This window comes from Mus caroli, unplaced genomic scaffold (assembly GCF_978045245.1).
Source record: "Mus caroli unplaced genomic scaffold, Mus_caroli_1 scaffold_4, whole genome shotgun sequence".
Lineage (NCBI taxonomy): Eukaryota > Metazoa > Chordata > Mammalia > Rodentia > Muridae > Mus > Mus caroli.
In genome coordinates this window covers 67,983,028-68,005,221 of record NW_028227259.1, presented here as the reverse complement: position 1 = coordinate 68,005,221, position 22,194 = coordinate 67,983,028, and the positions used below count along the sequence as shown (strand labels likewise).

Here is a 22,194-nt window from a genome sequence, read left to right as displayed (position 1 = left end):
GCCACCACTGCCCAGCTAAGCCTGCTTTCTTAAGCAACCTAGGACCACCTGCCCAGGGGTGGCACCACTACCGTGGGCTGGGCTCTATTATATCAATCATTAATCAAGAAAACTCCCAAGAGACTTACCTATGGGCAATCTGATAGTGACATTCTCTCAGTTGAGGCTCCTTTTCTCAGACACCACTAGCTTGTATCAAGTTGAAAACAAAACCAACCAGGACCCTCACTGAACCTAGAGTTCCCAGATTCAACTATGCTGGCTGGCTAGCAGCCTATCTGTCATCCAGGTTGTCATGTGCCTCATCTTCTCATCTCTCCCATCCCCTACTCCACCCCCAACTCCACTACGCTGTTTACAGTGACTGGCCTTTACACAGGTGGTAGGATCTGAACCTAGGTCCTCATGGATATATCCTAAACACTTTACCAACTTAGCCATCTCTCCACTCCCCTTTTCTGTGTGTGTGTGTCTCTGTGTGTGTGTTTAAAGATTTATTATTATATCTAAGTACACTGTAGCTGTCTCTCAGACACACCAGAAGAGGGCATCGGATCTCATTAGGATGGTTGTGAGCCACCATGTGGTTGCTGGGATTTGAACTCAGGACCTTTGGAAGAGCAGTCAGTGCTCTTAGCCTCTGAGCCATCTCTCCAGCCCCTTTTCTGTGTGTTTTAAGACAAATTTTAACTATGTATCCCTGGCTGGTCTCAAATTCACCACCCTCCTGCTTCATCCCCAGGAGTGCTAGAATGAGAGGCATATCTATCCCTAGTTCCTCCTTGCATCCTCTGCAAGGTGGTGACATTGGAAGATGATAACAGAAAGAGCTTGAGTGACTTCACTGAAGAGGAAAGAATCAAAGCCCAAGGGCTCTGGTGAAAAGTTTGGTTGTAGACTGTATGGGGTGGTGATGAGGGGGGTGCTCCTGGGGGGTAGTAACTGGGATGAGAAGCAGGAACTAACAAGGCATGTTATGGAGACAGAAGAAACAGGACGTGGTGACTGGAACAGAAAGGCATCCAAAACGATTTAGAGAAACCTAATGCAATCACTTCTGCAGATTTTGTGCCGGGCAGGGATCTTCTTGAATGTGTTTATCTTTTAATGAACCTGAATACAAGAGACAAAAGCTCCTACTCATATTGGCTAAACACATTGGCTAAGGACGATATTTGGCCCACAAATTTGAAAGGTGGAATAGGTTCTCAGATTGACCCACAGTGGCTCCAGTTCCATTTTCTAGTGATTCTCTGAACTCTTGTCTGCTTTCTTCCCCATGTCGACATTTTTCCTTATGCTGGTATTGAAGAACGCTAAAACTAGGCTGGCAAGATGGCTCAGAGTGTAACAGCCTTGTCCTGCAAGTCTGATGACCTGAATTCAATCCCCAGAACCTATGGAGGGAGGCTAGAATTGACTCCCAAGTTATTATTTGACTTTCACATGCTCATTGTGGCTCTCTCTCTCTCTCTCTCAGACAGAGAGAATGTTTGTTTTTTAAAAATGCCTTTACTCTTCTAGTCACTCCCTCCTCCTGCTTGTCGCTATGTTGGGGAAAGAGGTCATCTCTCCCCTAGATCTCACTTTCAGTGCTTAGATTGGGTCTCATTTAGATCAACTCTGAACTATTCCTTGGGACCAGAAGAAATGTTTGTGCTTCTATCAATCAAGTCACTAGCAAGGCAAGGGGACTGGCTAGCATCCAGAGATAATAAAGGGAGCCCTCAGCAAAGGAGAACAACACAGAGAAAATAATCACAAAGCCCAGTAGAGCGAGTCTAGAAAGCAGGCAGGAATGTGATTCCAGAGTGAAGAGCTACAGAGTCAGAGGGCATCTGCAGTGACGTTAATTTGAAGACTCGGGGGAATTTGAGATTATTTACAATGATGGTGTTTTGTGAGAGGAACGGAGGGCCAGGGTGCTGGAAGACAGCAAAGAAAGGTGAGACAGGGCCAAGAAAGTCAGATGTGGATCCAAAGTAACAGCTACAGTTGCCTCTGAAGCCCAGGTTCAAATGTCTCAGAAGTCTGTTTGTTTCTTTGTTTATTGTTTTTCAAGACAGAGTTTCTCTGTATAAAGCCCTGGCTGTACTGGAACCATAGACCAGGCTGGCCTTAAACTCACAGAGATCTACCTGCCTCTGCCTCCCAAGTGCTGAAGTTTGCACCGCCATCCAAATAAGAAGTCTGTAATTCCAGTAACAGGGGATCCAGCACCTCCTTTTGGCCTTCAGAGGCATGCACTCTACAGCCTGTCTCTGTACAAATGTCCCAGTCCTCTTTCTCCCTCTCCCCACTCCTCTTCCCCTCCCTTCTCTCCTCTTTCCTTCCCCTCCCCCTCCCCCCCTCTCCACAGCTCTCTTAAGTGCAGCTCTCTTAAACTACTTAGCTTCCCTTTCCCCTCTCTTCTCCTGAGAGTTGGGCAGATCCTATTCTGTCAGATCTTTGATTTGTCACTTTGTCTGCCACTCAATGAGACATCACTTTCAAACGTGGCTTCTGCTAGCTAACTAACTTTACCTTCATTGTTTGGGATTAAAGATGTATACTAAGGGTGCGTCTGTATTCCAGCCAGAGGGATTAAAGGTGCATGGTAAGGACTGAACCACAGCACAACGAGAAACACAACCTTGGGGTTCACAGTGTGAGCAGCTATCTTCCAGCATGCCTCAATCAGTAAAGTGCACCAAGTACAAGCATGAAGACCTGAGGTCAGGTCCTCTGTACTCACGCAAAAAGCCAGTGGTGGCACACTTTGTAACCCTAGCATTAGGTTATAGGAAACAGGGGGAGTTCTGGAGTGTGCTAGCCAGCCAGTCTTGCCAAAGTGCTGAACTACAGGTTCAGTAAGAGACCTGTCTACACTACAGTGAAGAGCAATAGAGGAAGACACTTGATATCAGCTTCTGACCTCCACACACTCTCACGAACAGGAATACCTACACTGTCATACAGTGCACTTAGACCCATGTATGTATTTATTCACACATCCACACACAAGAAAGAGAGAGTTAGTTCTGACTCTGAAGTCAGAAAACTGGCAATTTTTTTTTAAAAGATTTATTTATTTATTATATGTAGTACACTGTAGCTGTCTTCAGACACTCCAGAAGAGGGCGCCAGATCTCGTTATGGATGGTTGTGAGCCACCATGTGGTTGCCGGGATTTGAACTCTGGACCTCCGGAGGAGCAGTCGGGTGCTCTTACCCACTGAGCCATCTCACCAGCCCCGGCAATGTTTTTTTAAAAATAATTTATTTACTTTCAGCCGGGCAGTAGTTGTGCATGCCTTTGATTCCAGCAGTCAGGAGGCATAGGCAGGTGGATTTCTGAGTTCAGGGCCAGCTTTGTCTGAAGAACAAGCAACAAGACAGCCAGAGATGAACAGAAAAACCCTGTCTCAAAAAACAAACATTAGTTATTTTCCTCTTACGTGCATTGGTGTTTTGCCTGCCTGCATGTCTGTGTGAGCATCCATGTCTGTGTGAGCATGCATGTCTGTGTGAGGGTGTTGGATTCTGGAGTTACAGACAGTGGTGAGCTGCCATGTGGGTGCTAGGATTTGAACCTGGGTCTCTGAAAGAACAGTCAGTGTCCTCAACTGCTGAGACATCTCTCCAACCCTGTGGTCGTTTTTCTTCGTTTGTTTAGGGTTTTGTTGCTGTTGTTGTTTGGTTATTTGGTTTGGTTTTTCGGTCTGTTCTCAATCTGTAGACCAGGCTAGCCTCCAACTCAGAGACCCACATGTCTCCGCTTCTGGAGTGCTGGTATTAAAGACCTATGGACACTACCGCCCAGCTAAACAGACACAACTTACATTCCTCATCTTCTTTATCTATAAAAGTTATGATAGTTTATTTTGTTTTTGAAACAAGGTCTTACTCAGTAGCTGTAGCTAGCCTGGAACTCACTATATAGACTAAGGCAGAGCTTCAACCTTGCAACAGTTCTCCTATCTCTGCCTCTCCAAACCTGGGATTATTGGCATGCACCGTCACACTCAGTGCATTAATAGTAATGTGATTAGGAGAGCTGTTGGAAGAGTCAAATACTCTTCCTAGCCCAGGTCAAGGCCAGGCACAAGGCAAGTGCTCACCTGATGGTGGCTGACGACTCCTGAGCCTCACTGTCTCACTCTTCACGCTCCTTGCAAGTAACCGGCTGACAGAACATTCATAATTTAAAAAGGCTGTTGCTCAATGTGGTTTCCAATATTTGGGAGAACTACTTTGCCAAGCCAAGGACCGAGTGTTCTGTTTCTGTTGTGCTTATTCAGGCCTTAACCACAGTCTGTCTCTCTGGCCTTCTATTTCTCAGTAGTTTTATGGTTTAATCGTTGGAAATGACTGTCTGGTCCTATGTTCCTTAATAGGGTCTGTCTTACGGTGGGAAAAGCAGGCCACCACTGTTACAGTGTTTCCTTTAATTTAGGGGTAAGTTTTCTCTGCTTTTGGTCTGTACTTTCAAAATATTACCAAATATCCTTTCCTTCCTTCCTTCCTTCCTTCCTTCCTTCCTTCCTTCCTTCCTTCCTTTCTCTCTCTCTCTCTCTTCCTTCCTTCCGTTTCTTCTTTCTTTCTTTCTTTCTTCCTTCCTTCCTTCCTTCCTTCCTTTTTCTTTCTTTCTTTCTTTCTTTCTTTCTTTCTTTCTTTCTTTCTCTTTCTTCCTTCCTTCCTTTCTTTCTTTCTCTTTCTTTCTTTCTTTCTTTCTTTCTTTCTCTCTCTCTCTTTCTTCCTTCCTTCCTTCCTTTCCTACTTTCTTTCTTTCTCTTTCTTCCTTCCTTCCTTTCTTTCTTTCTCTTTCTTTCTTTCTTTCTTTCTTTCTTTCTTTCTTTCTTTCTTTCTTTCTTTCTTTCTTTCTTTTGGTAAGGTTTCTCTCTATAGTCCTGGCTGACTTGGAACTCTCTTTGTAGACCAGGCTAGCTTTGAACTCACGGAGATCCACCTGCCCCTCCCTCCCCAATAAGGGGATTAAAGGCGCGCACCACCATCCCTTCCTGCCCTTTGTTCATTCTCACTGCTGGATCCAAGTAATTTAAACTGTCTCAAACTTTTTGCCCTCTTAGTTTATAACAAAATAGTGAAAATTCTTCCACAGGAGATTTTTCTTTCTGTTTTCTTTCCTTTTACACCCCCCCCTTTTTTTATGTATGGGAGCTTTGTCTACATGTATGTCTATGTGCTAGAGAAGTGTCTGGTACCTGAGGAAATCAGAAGTGGGCAGCAGGTTCCCTAGAACTGGAGTTAGAGATGGTGTGAGCTGCCATGTGCATGTTGGGGACCAGCCAGAACCCTCTGGAAGAACAGCCAACACTGCTGAGCCATCTCTCAGTCCCTCTCTGATAGTATTTTAGATTAAGTCTACATATACTGAGTCACAGTTACATGGAGTCCTTCTATTGCTGCATGCCTCAGCTTTCCAATGCTATAATAAAATCCCTCAGGTAATCACCTTAAAAAGAGGAATAGTTTATTTTGGTTTGTAGCTTTGGAAGCTGCACTCTATAGTTAATTTGTTCCCATTGCTTTTGTGCGAGTGTGGAGATAAAACACCTCATAGGAATACACAGAGGAAGCCCTTTCCACCTCTCTGAGATCCCAGCAATCCCTACTAAGGACACACCCACAGTGGACCAAGGCTTCCCACTTGGCTCAATGTCTTAAAAGTCCCATCATCTCATTAAGTTGGAGACAAAATTTACTGCATAGAGCAGCCCAGAAACAAACTATGCCAATGACTAAGGAAGACTGGATTTGCTCAAATGATACTCCTTACATCTCTACAGCTTCTGCAGGAAAGTAAGGATTTCAACACTGCAAAAGGACTCTCAACCTCACAGCTGAAACCAGGTATGAAACATCAGTGTGACAGATATTAATGATCAATGACGAAAAGGTGCAATTTAAGCTATGGCCATAGCAATGCCCCTTACACCATGATAGTAGCACAACACTATCAGTCAAATGTTTCATGTTGGCCAGAGCTTGGTACAAGAGCTTCAGGAGTGGCTAGAGAGATGGCTCAGCGGTTAAGAGCACTGACTGCTCTTACAGAGGTCCTGAGTTCAATTCCCAGCAACCACATGATGGCTCACAACCATTTATAATGGGATCCGATGCCCACTTCTGGTGTGTCTGAAGACAAAGACAGTGTACTCATGTACATAAAATAAACAAGTGCTTATTCTTGGCTTGCTGAAAATAAGTGTCACAATATAACCTGCTTCTCTTGGCAGAATCCAGGCCTTTAAGATTTTTTTTTTCTTTTCTTTTCTTTTTGTTTTGTTTTTGTTTTTTTTGCAACTAGAGAAGGGCACAGTGTTAAGAGAGGACCAGGGTTCAATTCCCAACACCCACATGGTGGCTCACCACCACCTGTCAACCCATTTCCCCCTCTGCCAGAAGATTCAGAAGCGAATCCAAGACTTTTGTTGTTGTTGTTGTTGTTGTTTTCTTCTTCTTCTTTCTTCTTCTTCTTCTTCTTCTTCTTCTTCTTCTTCTTCTTCTTCTTCTTCTTCTTCTTCTTCTTCTTCTTCTTCTTCTTCTCCTCCTCCTCCTCCTCCTCCTCCTCCTCCTCCTCCTTCTCCTCCTCCTCCTCCTCCTCCCTCTCCTCCTCTTCCTCCTCCCCCCCCTTCTCCTTTTCTTTCTTCTTTTTTCTTTCTTTAAATACAACACTGTAAAGTTTGGGTAACTTTTTATGCATTGTATGAAGGTTGTCTTTGTATATTTTTATACTGTTAGAAACAAGATCTGGTTGCAAAGAAACTAATTAATGCTCTAACATGTTTTAACGAAGCAAAACTTTACTCTAGATCAAGAGGCGCGCTCCAAACAAAGGAGGTGCTGACTCTGCCGTTTTGCCATTGGCTGGGGCCTGATCGCTCCGCCCAGTCTTTAGCGATGGGTACAAAGGAACCAAAGGGGTGAAGGGCTGATGCTTCAGACTATCATGTTTCTGGAACACACGGAGCCTTTGTGTAAATAAAGCTTTTATCTTGTGGAGGTGGGGCTTAAAAAGTTTTACAAAATGAGAGAGATTTAAAAAAATTGAATTCCTTGTAAACACAGGTTTATAGTATTTTATAGGAAGAAACCCTCATATTTGATTTTTTTTTTACTCCACCATGAAGGTCCAGTACAACTTGGGAAGGTTTCCTCAAAGCTGCAGACGGAGAACAGAATGTTTAACGTTGCTCTCTGCCAACGGGAGTGATTTCAACAAATTCTCAGACCCCCAAAGTCTATACCATTTGTGATTGAATCTTTCAGAGATTTTTCTGACCTTTCACGAACTAGTGAATACTAAATAAAGTAATTAGTATTTAGTATCAAAAATAATTTGAAACCTATTACCAAAACCTTTCTATAACATGTAGTATAAAATACAATCTTCTACTTGCTGGCCCTTAACATCTACTTCTGAGTTTTCAAATTCCCAGGGATGTCTGTTTCTTACGAAGAGACAGATGAGACATCGTCTCAGCAGCTTGCTTGGAATGTACTGTGTAAGCCAGGTTGTCTCTGAACTCAGAAATCTGCCTGCCTTTGCTGGGAATTTATAACCATTTTATATACAATGTCTGTAGCATACAACAAAACAGCATACAAATTGTTGTAAAAGTTTTGCCAGGCACACACATAAAGAAAAAAAAAAGAAATGTAGCTAGGCTTGCTGACATGTTCCAGTAATCTTCATATTTGGGAAGTTGAGGCTGGAAGGTTTTGAGTTTGAGGCTCACCTGGCCCATATAGTGAGAACCTGTTTTAAACAACAAGGCAAAAATATTTTTCAAATTGTTATGGTAACAAGATGTCCAGCTGTTGAGCCTCAGACCACTGGCTAGTCTTCCGCTGTTCCCCTCTAGACATCTTAGTCCAGGGGGTATTGATGGATTTGTTTTTTCTGCCAGCTGAAGAATTCACAGGCAGGAAACATCTCCAGCGAGACAGGTAGTGGCAGGGAAATTCTTAAATACAGCACACTGGAGCAGACAGAATCATCCAGTAAAGAAAGGCCTTATTAAGGGAGCGAGGACACTCACAGAGAAAATATCCTCTGCACAGCTGAGCTGGGGACTCTGGAAGCCGAAGTTCAGGTTCCCCTTGGGGGCTGGGACCTTTAAAGTCTCTGAGGGGAGGTTGTCCACCCTTCCTTTAGAGGTTGGTCAGTTTGAAGAGAGACAGGATGACTGACTGGTCCACAACTGTTGTGAACACATCAGATCTGGCCTTTAGCTTGTTGAGCCAGTCCATCAGCAGGGTCCTTACTGGCAGGAGTAAAAGCCCACAAGGCCTTGATTTTAAGCTTTCTGGCTTTTGTCTCAGGTGAAGAAGTCGGCCATTTTGAAAGTTTACCCCTTTATTACCTAGTCATCGCCCCTCTCCCTATCTGTCTGCCTATTGGGGAGTCTTTGATTCCTAGGCCCTTAATACTAGCAAAAATAATCTATTTTTTTTTTCAGTAATACATTCCCTACAATTCTCTCTGTCTCTGTCTCTCTGTCTCTCTCTCTTCTTTCATGATGGTAGGAAATAAATCCAGGCCTCATGCGTGCTAGGCAATCACTCCATTGTTGAGCTACATCCACAGCTACACACTTGTTTGTTTGTTTGTTTGTTTTTTCTATAACTACATCTCTCCAGACCCAATAGGAGTTTATTTTATTTTTTTAGATTTATTTATTTATTATATGTAAGTACACTGTAGCTGTCTTCAGATACTCCAGAAGAGGGCATCAGATTTTGTTAAGGATGGTTGTGAGCCACCATGTAGTTGCTGGGATTTGAACTTGGGACCTCCAGAAGAGCAGTCGGCGCTCTTAACCACTGAGCCATCTCGCCAGCCCCCCCAATAGGATTTTATAAAACAAAGCAAAATATAACAAGCAAGGCATCTCTCCAGAAGGAGAGGAGGAGAAAATCATTAAGAGATGCCCTATATCATGTTCATAGGTTCACATAAGTATGTATAGAGGTCAAGGGCATCTTAAAGAACGCAGCTCACACAATCAACTAAGCAGAGCTTGTAGGGGCTCATAGAGTCCGGAGTCACAATTGCAGGACCTGTGTGGGTCTGAGCTAGTTCCTCTGCATATGTGTTATTTACACATATGCATACATATGCATATATGTAGCTTAGTGTTGTTGTAGTACTCCTAACATTAGTGTGTGTCTGGGGAGGGCTGCCTCGGACTTTTCTGCCTGCTTTTGGGATCCTTTTTCTCCTTCAGAGTTGCCTAGTCCAGCCTTGATATGGTTGTGCCTAGTGTTACTATAATTTCTTATGGCTTGTTGGGTAGGCATCCCTGGGAGGCTGCCTTTTTCTGAAGGGACCAAGGAGGAGTGGATCTGGAGAAGATTGGGGGGGTGTGCAGTGCTGGGAGGAGAAGAGGGAGGGGAAACTGTAGTCTGGATGTAATGTATGAGAAAAGAATACATTTTAAACAAACAAATTCAAAATGCTTACGTAGGATTTTTGATATGTCCCACCACCAGCACTCCTGAAAATGGTTTGCTCACAGAAGGCCCTGAGTGTAACTGATTTTTTTTTTTTTAAAGGATAGGTTCTCCTATAACCCAGGCTGATTTTGAACTCATTATACAGCTGAGGATAGCCACACATTCTTAATCATTGTGTGTCTGCCTTCCAAGTGCCTGGAGTGCATATGCATCACTATACCTGGGTTAATAGAAATGATTTTGGAGGTGGGGAGGAGGGTCTTGCCATGTAGTCTTGGCTGACCTGGAACTTGATTTGTAGACTAAGCCGGAACTCACAGAGATCTACTTGCGTCTGCTTCTGGAGTGGTAGGATTAAATGTGCCACAATGTACAACTTCTCCTAGTTCTTTAAATGGGTGGAACTCAGAAGCTACAAAAGTCCCTACTGAGTGTGTGGGTGGGAGGTGTGTCTTGGGGGGTGTTTGGTATTTTAAAATGGTTTATAGGGGCTGGAGAGATGGCTCAGTGGTTAAGAACACTGATTGCTCTTCCGGAGGTCCTGAGTTCAAATCCCAACAACCACATGGTGGCTCACAACCATCTATAATGAGATCGGATGCCCTCTTCTCACCAGAAGACAGCTACAGTGTACTTACATATAATAAATAAATAAATCTTTAAAAAATGGTTTTCTGCCGGGCGGTGGTGGCGCACACCTTTAATCCCAGCACTTGGGAGGCAGAGGCAGGCGGATTTCTGAGTTTGAGGCCAGCCTGGTCTACAAAGTGAGTTCCAGGACAGCCAGGGCTATACAGAGAAACCCTGTCTCGAAAAACCAAAAAAAAAAAAAAAAAAAAAAAAATGGTTTTCTATATGGAGATTAAAAGATTAGCATGAGGGGGTTAGACAGATGACTCAGCAGTTAAGAACACTTACTACTCTTTTTTTTTTTTTTTTTTTTTTTTCCGAGACAGGGTTTCTCTGTATAGTCCTGGCTGTCCTGGAACTCACTCTGTAGACCAGGCTGGCCTCGAACTCAGAAATCCACCTGCCTCTGCCTCCCAAGTGCTGGGATTAAAGGCGTGCGCCACCACGCCCGGCCACTTACTACTCTTACAGAGTACCCAGGTTTGGTTGCTGGTACTCACATGACAGCTTAGTCCCAGGGAATCTAAAGTCTCTTCTGACCTCTTTGGGCTCCTGTATACATGGTGTACATACATACATTCAGGCACACACACATACATTAAATATAATTTTTTTTTACAGATTTATTTGTATGAATGATCTGTCTGCATGTATACCTGAAAGTTAGCAGAGGGCATTGGATCCCATTACAGATGGCTGTAAGCCACCATGTGGTTGCTGGGAATTAAACTCAGGACCTCTGGAAGAGCAGGCAGTGCTCTTAACCACTGAGCTATCTCTCTAGCTACTTAAATATAATTAAAAAAAAGATTTTCAAGAGGCAGGCGGATTTCTGAGTTCGAGGCCAGCCAGGGCTATACAGAGAAACCCTGTCTCGGAAAAAAAAAAAAAAAAAAAGATTTTCATAAAAGTTTTATAAGATCAGGGAGATTAAATGTGGGGAAGATTTGTGGAACATTGATCATTGGTGGGCTAGCTATCTTTAAGAGAAAGAAAAAAGAACATCTCTCACAATTCGTTGTGCCATTTTATCAGCAAATAAGGCTGAGCTATATATGTATATAATTATATGCTGGACAGTGGTGGCCTACAACTTCAATCCCAGCACTTGGGAAGCAGAAGCAGGTGGATCTCTGTGAGTTCGGCCAGCCTGCTCTACATAGTGAGTTCTAGGACAGCCGGGGCTACGTAGAGAAACTGTCTCAAAAAACAAAACAGACTAACAAAACAATAAAAATTATATGTAATTATATATGTATATAATTATATATGTATGTCTTATGAATGGATGAAAATCATATATGTAGCTCCTTCATTGAAACTGAAAGAAAGATGAAATTTCAAGACCTATAAGTCATATAAAGTACTCAGAAATTGCTGGTTGTTTGTGAGCATAGAGGCTGCCTGGGGCTGAGAATAAAGAAAAACAAACCTGGGTATGCCCCGTAGTTAAAACATTCCTGGGAACAGCTTGACCTTAAAGATAAAGAGGAATGTGAAGACATAACAGGGCTATCTGAACTGAGTCAACAGCTCACAGAACTCTGACACCCTGCACGTACATGTAATTTTTCTGCTGATGTTTGAATAAGCCAATAGTGTGTCGCTATGCTGAATTCCACACCCCTAAGCCCGTTACCCCATAAAACCCCCTAGCTTTCGAGCCTCGTGGCCGACATTTGTTATCTCCTGTGTGGGATGCATGTCAGTCCGGAGCTCCGTAATTAAACGTTCTCATGTAATTACATCCGGAGATGGTCCTTCGTGATTTTTTGGGTGCACACCGAATCGGGAATTGGGTGGGGGTTTCCCCACTAGGTTCTATCAAAACCTGTGCTGTCAGTGACCCATGGCCGTATCCAGAGAAGTTATTGGTACTTCTAGACACCTTTAATCGTTTACTTCCAATTAATTTTCATACTTTAGGGGTTGGGGATTTAGCTCAGTGGTAGAGGGCTTGCCTAGCAAGCGCAAGGCCCTGGGTTCGGTCCTCAGCTCTGGAAAAAAAAAAAAGACAAAATAATTTTCATACTTTAGATGCATAGCCTTCTCAAAGTAGGGAGTTCTGATCAGAGGTTGATGCTAGATGAAAGCTCTTCTCTGGTTTTAGTTCTACTAATTGGATTATGGTATGCATGTATGTATCTATCTCTGTGTGTTTGTTTGTATATTTGTGTCTCTGTATGTGTATGTATCTGTGTGTGTGTGCGCGCACGCTGAGCTTAAAACGCAGAGCCTCTTACAAGCTACACAAATGCTCTGCCTCTGAAGCACATCCTTAGCCCTGACTGGAATCCCTATCAGGGCCTTGGCACCATCTGTCCACCTGCCTTTCTTTACCTTTGTACGTGATAAGAAAAGCAAACAGGTGGTCTATAAAAGAGCCCAATAAAATTCCCAGAGGGTTCCTGCCTCTACTTCCTTCTCCTTTTAATGTAGGAATCTCTGCTAGTTTATCCTTTCATATTATGGCTGAAGCAAGAGTGTCTGTGGGTTAAGTCAGCTGAAGACATAATGGATAGCAAAAAGTGGCACTAAGGATCTTCTAGTGCCTGGGAACCCTTCAAGATTTACATCCAGGAGCTGGAGAGTGGTTACTGCGTGTGATGGTTTGTATATCCTTGGACCAGGGAGTGGCACCATCTGGAGGTGTGGCCTTGTTGGAATAGGTGTGACCTGGTTGGAATGGGTGTGTCACTGTGGGTGTGGGCATAAGATCCTCGCCCTAGTTGCCTAGAAGTCAGTCTTCCACTAGCAGCCTTTGGATGAAGACATAGAACTCTCAGCTCCTCCTGTGCCATGCCTGTCTGGATACTGCCATGCTCCCTCTTTGATGATAATGGACTGAACCTCTGAACCTGTAAGCCAGCCCCAATTAAATGTTGTTTTTTATAGGACTTGCCTTGGTCATGGTGTCTGTTCACAGCAGTAAAACCCTAACTAAGACACTGCGTATACTGCTCCTGCAGAGGACCTGAGTTTGGTTCCCAACATCCAAATGAAGAGGCCGGGCTCATGATTTTTTTTTTTTGTAACTCCAATGACACGGGATCCAGTGCCCTCCTCTGGCCTCTGTGGGCACCGGTACTCATATGTACACACACCCTCACAAAGACAAACACACATTATAAAAATAAATCTTAAAAATTTTACATGCCAATCTGGATATGTGATAGTCTCTTGTAGTCCTTCTATTTGGAATGGTGGCTCAAGGAGTTCAATATTATTCTCAGCCATGCAGCAAGTTTCAGAGGCCTTATGTAGACCAGGCTTGCCTCAAAATCACAAAAGTTCTACCTACCTCCTCTCCTGAGTTCTGGGATTAAAGTCATGGGCTACCATAACCAGCTAACACTGTTAACCTTTTTCTTTGAGGGGGGGAGTGCTTTTCTGAGACTCGGTCTCATTATGTGGCTCCAGCTGTCTTGGACTTACTATGTCGACCAGACTGGCCTTAAACTCACAGAGATCCACTTGCTTCTGTTCTCTGAGTGCTGCAGCTGAAAGTATGACTACTACACCCAGATTTAAGACTGTGAACTTTATAAAAAGAAAAGGCTGAAATAGAAAATTTTTTTCTGAGTCAGTTGTTGTGTCATATGATGTTTTTCTTTTTTTTTCTTTTTTCTTTTCTTTTTTTTCGAGACAGGGTCTCTGTGTAGCCCTGGCTGTCCTGAAACTCACTCTGTCGACCAGGCTGGCCTCGAACTCAGAAATCCACCTGCCTCTGCCTCCCAAGTGCTGGGATTAAAGGCATTTGCCACCACAGCTTGGCTGATGTTTTTCTAAAAACTGTCTAATGAGAGGATGTTTTTGCTAAAGCAGACACATGGGAGGATGTTTTGCTAAGAACAGACACTTGATGTCTTTCTAGAGGCAGTCTAGAAAAGGGGCATGGAATATTTTGCTAGAGTGGAGACTCGAGAGAACATGTGATGTTTGGGAAGGATATAAATATAGCCCAACGACAGTGGATGACGTTAGATGATGTTAGTACACCTTGCCATATTTTACTGGTCATTGTTGGGCTTCGCTGATGATGCTGGGTGATACTGGTATTTCTTACCATTCTCTGTTGGTCATCATCTATCCTGACTTCATAGAGAGAAGCGCACCGAAAACCTCTGATGGTGTTCTGGCAGTCTCTTGCCGCTTTCTCAGATTCAGGCCAATTGGTGGAGCCTTGTGGTTTCTTCTGGATTGACTGCCCTTGGTGATTTGTGAATGGTGTTTGCATGTGGATCTGGTTGCCACTGCTGATTTATCTAAACTGAACTGCTGATATTCTGACGACGAAGATTAGATTTGCTCAAACAAACAAACAAACAAACAAAACCAACTATTTCTAAACAGGTCTACATTCTCCTTTGTTCTATTAACCTTTCCTTTCCACTACTTTTGGTGGGTGATGGACTAGAAGGGAGGTTAAAGCGTTTTGAAAAAACCTAAGCTTACTAAAGGCAGTAGAAGGGTGTGTGTATAAAGATTCTGTTAGGACATAGCAACAAGAGGTCATCTGAAAACCAGGAGGACTTGACCTTATTGGAAGCCAACCTGTCTGGCATTTTGATTTTGGATTGCCAGCCTCCAGAAAAGTCAATAAAGCATGTGACACCACGCTGCACCGCAAACACAATTTTTAGGAATGCAAAAAAACCCAAAAACAAAAATCACGGTATGTTCATTTATGCCTTTAATTCCAGCATGCAGAGACAGACAGTCTGGTCTGCATAGCAATTTCCAGGCCAGCCAGTGCTACATGGTGTGATCTTGTCTCAACTAACAAGTTGGTGTAGTTGGACATGCTTGCAGTTCTCAAGAGGTTGAGGTGGGAGGCTTGCTTGAGCCTAGAGTGACACACAAGCCCATGGAACATAAGCTAAACATATTGCTAATGTGTTGCTGAGAATATTAGCTCAGCAGTAGAATAGTTGCTGGCAGACACAAAAGATTGATTCCAAGCATTGCAAGAAATAATGAAAATACTAACACATGACTTTTGTATTATATAATATGTGCATATGGAAAGACTTTGAACTATACACAGGTAAATAATGATAAGGACATCTCTTGTTTTTGTCCTACCGATTTCCAGGGGTGACTAATGTAATGCCACTTTTTGCTTTAGAAAAACTATGTGGGTTTTTTTTTTTTTTTTTTTTTTTGAGACTGAGTTTCCCTGTGTAGCTGTCTTGGAACTCAGTATGTAGTCAAGGCTGGCCTCAAACTCAAGAGATTCACCTGCCTCTGCCTTCTGAGCGCTGAGACTAAAAGCGTGGGCCACCTCACCTGGCTCTTTAATGTAGTTTATTAAAAATATTTCTGCAGGACTGGAGAGATGGCTCAGGGGTTAAGAGCATTGACTGCTCTTCCAGAGGTCCTGAGTTCAATTCCCAGCAACAACATGGTGGCTCACAACCATCTGTAGTGGGATCTGATGCCCTCTTCTGGTGTGTCTGAAGAGAGCAATGGTGTACTCATATACATGAAATGTAGGACATGGGCTGGTGAGATGGCTCAGTGGGTAAGGGCACCCGATTGCTCTTCCAAAGGTCCAGAGTTCAAATCCCAGCAACCACATGGTGGCTCACAACCATCCGTAACGAGATCTGGCGCCCTCTTCTGGAGTGTCTGAAGACAGCTACAGTGTACTTACATATAATAAATAAATAAATTAAAAAAAAAAAAAAAAGAAATGTAGGACAGGGGTTTGCCGACATGCTGTGTGTGCACGTGAAGCCGGGAGGCGCCTTCTGAGGGTCAGTCTTCACCTTCCTCACGTGACAGGCTTAGTTAGGTGCAAGTGTTTTTTACCTGCTGAGCCATCTCACCTGCAAGTTCTCACAATGTAGCCCAGGCTGGCCTTCAACTCAAGATCTTTCTATCTACCCCACTTCCAGTGTAAGGAGACTGATGGCAAGGTTAGACCACCACACCAGTTCATATGAATATCTTTATGGAATTTGAAATATTGTCAAGTTGATTTTCAAATCATATGCCCCAATTTACATGTCTACCAGCAGCAGTTAAGAGTATTAATACCGCCAGGCATGGTGGCGCACACCTTTAATCCCAGCACTCGGGAGGCAGAGGCAGGCAGATTTCTGAGTTCGAGGCCAGCCTGGTCTACAAAGTGAGTTCCTGGACAGCCAGGGCTGCACAGAGAAACCCTGTCTCGAAAAAACAAACAAACAAACAAGTATGGATACCAAATCTCCCTTGTAATAATATTTCTGTTGGCGCTGGGCAGATGGAGGGTTTGCTGCTTTTACAGAGGATCCACGTTCGGTGCCTAGCACCCACAGGAGTTCACAACCCCTGTAATCCAAGCTCCAGGTGACCCAGTGCCACCTTCTGTACCCACAGGCTTTGCACTAATGTGTACAGACCTGCACACGGGGACCTGTATTTAAAATACACACAGTTTTTAAAATCTTTGAAATAATTTTTTTAAAAAAGTATTTATTTACGTATTTTATGTATATGAGTACAGTAGCTGACTTCAGACTCACCAGAAGAGGGCATAGGATCCCATTACAGATGGTTGTGAGCCACCATGTGGTTGCTGGGATTTGAACTCAGGACCTCTGGAAGAGCAGTTAGTGCTCTTAATCGCTGAACCATCTCTCCAGCCCATAAAAAATATTTCTTTAATATAGTAAAGAAGTTGTTTTAAGGGGCTGACGAGGTGGCTCAGTGGTTAAGAGCACACACTGTTCTTGCAACTGTCTTGAGTTCAGACCCCAGCACCCACGCTGGGTAGCTTACAGCTCTAAGTCTAGCTCCACAGGGTGCTATGTCTCTTACTTGTCTCCATGGGTGTATACACACACATTCTCAAGACTCACACATACTACACATAAAAATGTCAAAGAAAAAAAAACTTTTAATTTGTATTTTGTTTAGTCATATTGAAGATTTTCAAATATTAGTCATTTGTATCTCCCTTTTGGTGTCAATTAACAGCGTACGTTCTATAAGATATGCATGTGCTGATATTAAAGTCTACTTACTGATTTGCTATGCTCATGTATTATGATGTCACTTCTTTATTGATATTTATGCCAATTTTCCATTATTATTTTAATTCTAAAGTTCATCTAAAATTATCCAATCTCTACTATGTCCCAGACATGGAGACATTGTGGTAGGAATTCTGCTATATTATACTTAGAATCACATTTACATTCTTTTTTCAAGTTTAATATTTACTTAGTTTTTGAGGCACGGTTTTACTGTGTAGAGTGAATTCCAGGATAACCAAGGCTATACAGAGAAACCCTGTCTTGAAAAACCAAAAACCAAACCCAACAAAACCCAGGGTCTGTTTCGTGCTAGACCAACACTTCACTAAGCTACACTCCAAGCCTTTTAAAAGCACCCCAGACCTTTGCTTTACTTTTTCTGTAGTGACAGGGTCTCAGTGACCTTCCCAGGCAGGGCTTGAATGTCTAATATCGCTGCATTAAGTTTCTATAGCTGCTGGGATTACAGGTCTGTGTCATTAGGCCCTGCTGCTGGACTCTTGTTTTCTCTACCTGGGCCTCTTCATAGAGCTGATGTTAAAGAGTGACAGCCCCCTCCAAACAGGTAATCTAAAAGAAGGGGTACAGTGGAGCTCCAATGAGCATATTTATGAGTTACCTCCAGAAGCCACATTTTTAGCACTATCCTATTGATCCAACAAACCCTGAGGTAACAGGACACTCCAGAGGTAAGAATCACTGAAGTTCATGATGGCGGCGACCTAGGATCCCAACATCTCTTTTTTTTGTTTTGTTTTGTTTTTGAGACAGGGTTTCTCTGTGCAGTCCTGGCTGTCCTGAAACTCAATCTGCAGACCAGGCTGGCCTCAAACTCAGGAATCCGCCTGCCTCTGCCTCCCGAGTGCTGGGATTACAGGCGTGTGTCACCACTGCCGGGCCCAACATCTTTTCTTGTAACTAACTTTATAAAGCAAGTACTGAGGACATAACAGTGGACTATGGCCCCCCACCAGGCCTGCTCTCCCAAGGGTTCTCCTTACTACTTCCTAATAAATCTGCCCCCCCCATATTTTTTTAACTTATAAATTTCATCTTTTATTTGATCCCCTCTTTCAAAAAGAAATCATTCAATCAAAAAGAAAATGGAGTCAAGATGGGGGGGGGCTCCATAGTGTCCCTATCTTGGGGGGGGGAACTATTCAAATCTATATCTATAAAATTTCATTCAAAATATGTGCCAGGCAATGGTGACCCATGCCTTTATCCCCACAGGCAGGTAGATCTCTTTGAGTTAGAGGCCAATCTAGTCTCCAGAGTGAGTTGCAGGACAGCTGGAACTACACCCTGTCTCAATTCCGCCCCCCCTCAAAAGAAAAAAAAAAGGGGAGTCCCTGCTGGTGTCATATAGGAAAGTGAACCCCTCAAAAAGAAGAAAATGAAATCCTGGTGCAGACTGGCTTTGTCAACCTGGGTCAGATTTTAGAAGGTAATTCATTGCCAGCATAGTTAAAAAGCACAATAGAATTTGGGAAAAGGTTTCCAGGCAGCAATCAGCCCAATCAGCCCAAATCCAGGTGCACAATAAAGATTAAGATAGAAACTCTTTACAAGGTACCTGTGACCGTGAGTGTGTGGGGGTGGGGGTGGGGCGTTCTATACTTAAAAGACCTAGACTCTAGTGTGGTCTCTGACAGCATAGAGGTCAACAGGCCATGAGACATCTAAACTAAGAATAAGTAGAGTCTAGGGAGGGAAGCGCCTGAGGTAATCATTCTTGGGTCTTAGGGTGAGGTCTGCCCCTACTGACAGCAAAAGGTCACCAGGTCATTAACAGCATCCACTTTCAGCTTTGGGGATGGAATGTGAGTATTTGATTTTATCTCCTCCTGTTGGGAAGAAACAAGTGTTAACATTCCTGGTTCTCCTGGTGCTGTGTGAGTACAAGGACCTCATGTCTCCAAAAAAGCACAAATACAATGAAAATATGTTGTATTTTAACACTGGTAATGGTGTAAAATTCTGAGCCCCAAAATGCTCTAGAAACTATGCAACTGAAAGGGCAGAATTAGGAATTATACCTCAATAAGGATGTTAAAATATAAAATAATTCTTAGAAAATTAATTTTCAGTAAATCTGAAATGAATTAGACAACATATGTATGCTTAGGTAAAAGAAAAATGAGATAGACGAATATGGTGTCACCTGAAGAAACAAGATATGTAAGAATAAACAAATATTTTTGTAAAAATTCTTGCATAAGGCAGCAGTGATAACAGTGTAATGTTTGTAACCTATCAATAGTTGAAATAAACATTTCTGGGCATGGCAGTGCAAGCCTTTAACCCCAGCCCCTGAAGGCAGAAGCTGGTAGATCTCTTAAGTTCCAGGCCACCCTGGTCTACAGAATGAGTTCCAGAACAGGCAGGGCTTCAGAGAGAAACCTGTCTCAGAAAAAGAAATGTCAAGAGCATCCAATAGGATGGGAACAATTACAAATGCCATCTTGGGCCCTAGAGAGATGGCTCAGAGTTTGAAAGCACTGGCTGCTCTTCTAGAGGACCTGGTTTCAATTTCCAGCACCCACATGACGGCTCAGCACTGTCTTGTGGCTCCAGTTCCAGTGGGATCCGACACTCTCACACAGACATACATGCAGGCAAAACCAATGCATATAGAAGTAAAAATAAAGGTATATATATGTGTATGAAATGCTGTCTTCATAAAGTGCTAGTATTACATGAAAAAGGATAGTGTCACTTGGTTGATGTAGAATCTCTGAAAATATTTCATGCAGACGTCAAAGAAAATAGGTGACTTTAAGGAATAAAGTAAAAATAACTCATACAAGTGGATTACAAGTTGGGAAGTCAGGTCCGTGGTGTATTTGCTTGGCAAGTGGTCAAGACAGGGTTTCTCTGTACAGCCCTGGCTATCCTGGAACTCACTTTGTAGACCAGGTTGGCCTCCAACTCAGAAATCTGCCTTGTCTCTGCCTTCCAAGTGCTGGGATTAAAGGCGTGCACCACCACCGCCCGGCTTTTTGTTTTGTTTTGTTTTTTCAAGACAGGGTTTCTCTGTGTAGCCCTGGCTGTCCTGGAACTCTATGGACCAGGGAGCCTCAAACTCAAGAGATCCACTGACCTTTCCTCCCTCATGCTGGGATTAAGGGGATGTGCCATCACTTCCCCGGGCAGTTTTGTTTTTCTCAGCTCAGCCACTGAGAATCATGAAGGTTTCTTTCCTCTGTTTTAAATATGGGATATTTCTTCATTGAAATTTTGTAGTTACAGTGTGTACCAGGGAAAACAGAACTCCCCTACTTGTTTTCGCTGGTCGGGTTTTGTTTTCTTTTCTAACTTGTACCCTTACCAAAGAATGCAGGCCATACCTCGGATTGTGAGAACACGGATTGTGAACCATGTAGCCAAAGACAGACTGTGCAGCACTGTTTTAAAGGGTTTTCTTTTTCTTTTTTTGTTGTCAGATTGTTAAACTATTAGGGAAGAAAATGAAATTCCAAGTGGATGTTTTCTGACGTTTATTTTTTGTCCAGACTTTAGATTCTCAGGATTTTTTTCTTGTACTTTCTTATAAAAATATGCTTAGTTTCGTCCAGAGTTCCTTGAGGTCATTGGATACATCTGTAGAATTAAGGCTTCCACAGCTGCGTCCAGAGATGCTCTTTTTGCTTAACAGGCTCCACACTTCAATTTGCTGGTATCTCCCGACCTTTCTTACATAGGAATTAAGCTGTCTTTGGATTGTTGAAATACTGCTTCCTAACTTCCAAGCTTAAAAAAGGTGTGCTGCTACCTCCTTTGGCCACATTCCCTCCTCCACCAGGAGGGCAAACCCATGGCTAGGCTCCCCTCACTTAAAAAACAACAACAACAAAAAAAAAACCCCAGACATATTCTATGCTGCACTGGCTGGGCTCAAATTCACATACCCGCACCCACTCCCCCAGGGTTTCTCAATGCAGCCCTGGCTGTCCTGCAACTCGCTCTGTAAACCAGCCTTGTCTCTGCTTCTGCTGTTGAGCCATCACATCCGGCTTCTAACATCTCCTCTCTTTTAAGGTTAAGGTTGAACTTAATTTAGGTCTGTTTTCCAATCCAAAATCCGAACGTCATCAGGATCACTCATCCCTCCCCACCTCCCAGCTGACATGCTTCTGTAATCTTCGAGTTCCGATTTTCACGCGTGCCTGATGATGAACTCCCACCGCCACCTCTGCAGGTAGACCGGGTCTCAGCAGTCATCAATTTGTGCGCGCGCCCCTCCGCCTAAGTATGACTAAACACCGCCGTGGACAGAAGCCATTCCCTCGGCAAACAGACACACACGTCAGACGATCATGACCACGGAAGACAGCACAGAGGCGACGTGGGACAACTCAACAGCCGGAGTGCCCTTCCTTCACGGTGGAGCAACCCCACCTCGCCACACCGGAACTGCCTCCCCCGCGCCCGGCGCGCCCACGCACGTCAGCGCCGAAGCTGCGGGAGCCGCCCCCCTCCGACGCAGGTGGCCCGCGCGACACGCGCATGCTCCCTAGGTAGGGTCACGAGCGGCTCGGGGTGCTACAATCTGTTGCGCCGCCCTCGGGAAGCCGGCAGATCCGGGTCTCGTGGCTAAGAGTGACGTGGTCTATCGAATCCAAACAGAGGGGAGGAGGCCGCCGGCCAGCAGCATCGGCAGCGACAGCGGCGTCCGGAACGCTCCCGGCCGCCACCCTCCCCGCCCGCCGCTGGTTTGGGCGGGTGAGTGTCGCCCCCTCCCCCGGCCCACCGCCCTCCTCGGCGACCCTCTTGGCGTCGCCACTTCTGTGGCCGCGCGCTCCCGGGGACCGCTGCGGCGGAGCGGGCGCCTTTGGCTGGGCGCTGCACCCGGGGAGCCCGCAGCCGCTGGCCGGGCAGCCTGCAGCTGGGCTGCACAGGCACCCGCAGTCCGGATGTTTTCACTTTTAGGGCCCCATAGGCGGCGCGGGCGTGCAGGGGGTTAGGGACAGTCACCCCGAAAGCCAGGCGGTGGCGTTTGCCTGGTGGGTTCGATGAAGTCACCCGGACGCGGCCCTTTTGTTGTGGTGTGTTGGTAGCTGCCATCCTGAAAGCC

At 44.2% G+C, this 22,194-nt stretch overlaps 1 protein-coding gene and 1 pseudogene across 2 annotated transcripts in view; both read left to right on the top strand.

Annotated features, from left to right (window-relative positions):
- LOC147005152 (uncharacterized) overlaps positions 1-7,398 on the top strand; it is a 42,262-nt pseudogene extending 34,864 nt beyond the window's left edge. The window contains exons 2-3 of the transcript XR_015046937.1: positions 5,790-5,853; positions 7,134-7,398. The product of XR_015046937.1 is annotated as an uncharacterized LOC147005152 (transcript). The remainder of the gene's footprint in view (positions 1-5,789; positions 5,854-7,133) is intronic.
- Positions 7,399-21,633: 14,235 nt separating this feature from the next.
- The window catches only part of Smim14 (small integral membrane protein 14), a 45,999-nt gene continuing 45,438 nt past the window's right edge, over positions 21,634-22,194 (top strand). The window contains exon 1 of the mRNA XM_021163061.3: positions 21,634-21,842. The gene's annotated coding sequence lies outside the window, so the exon portion shown is untranslated. The remainder of the gene's footprint in view (positions 21,843-22,194) is intronic.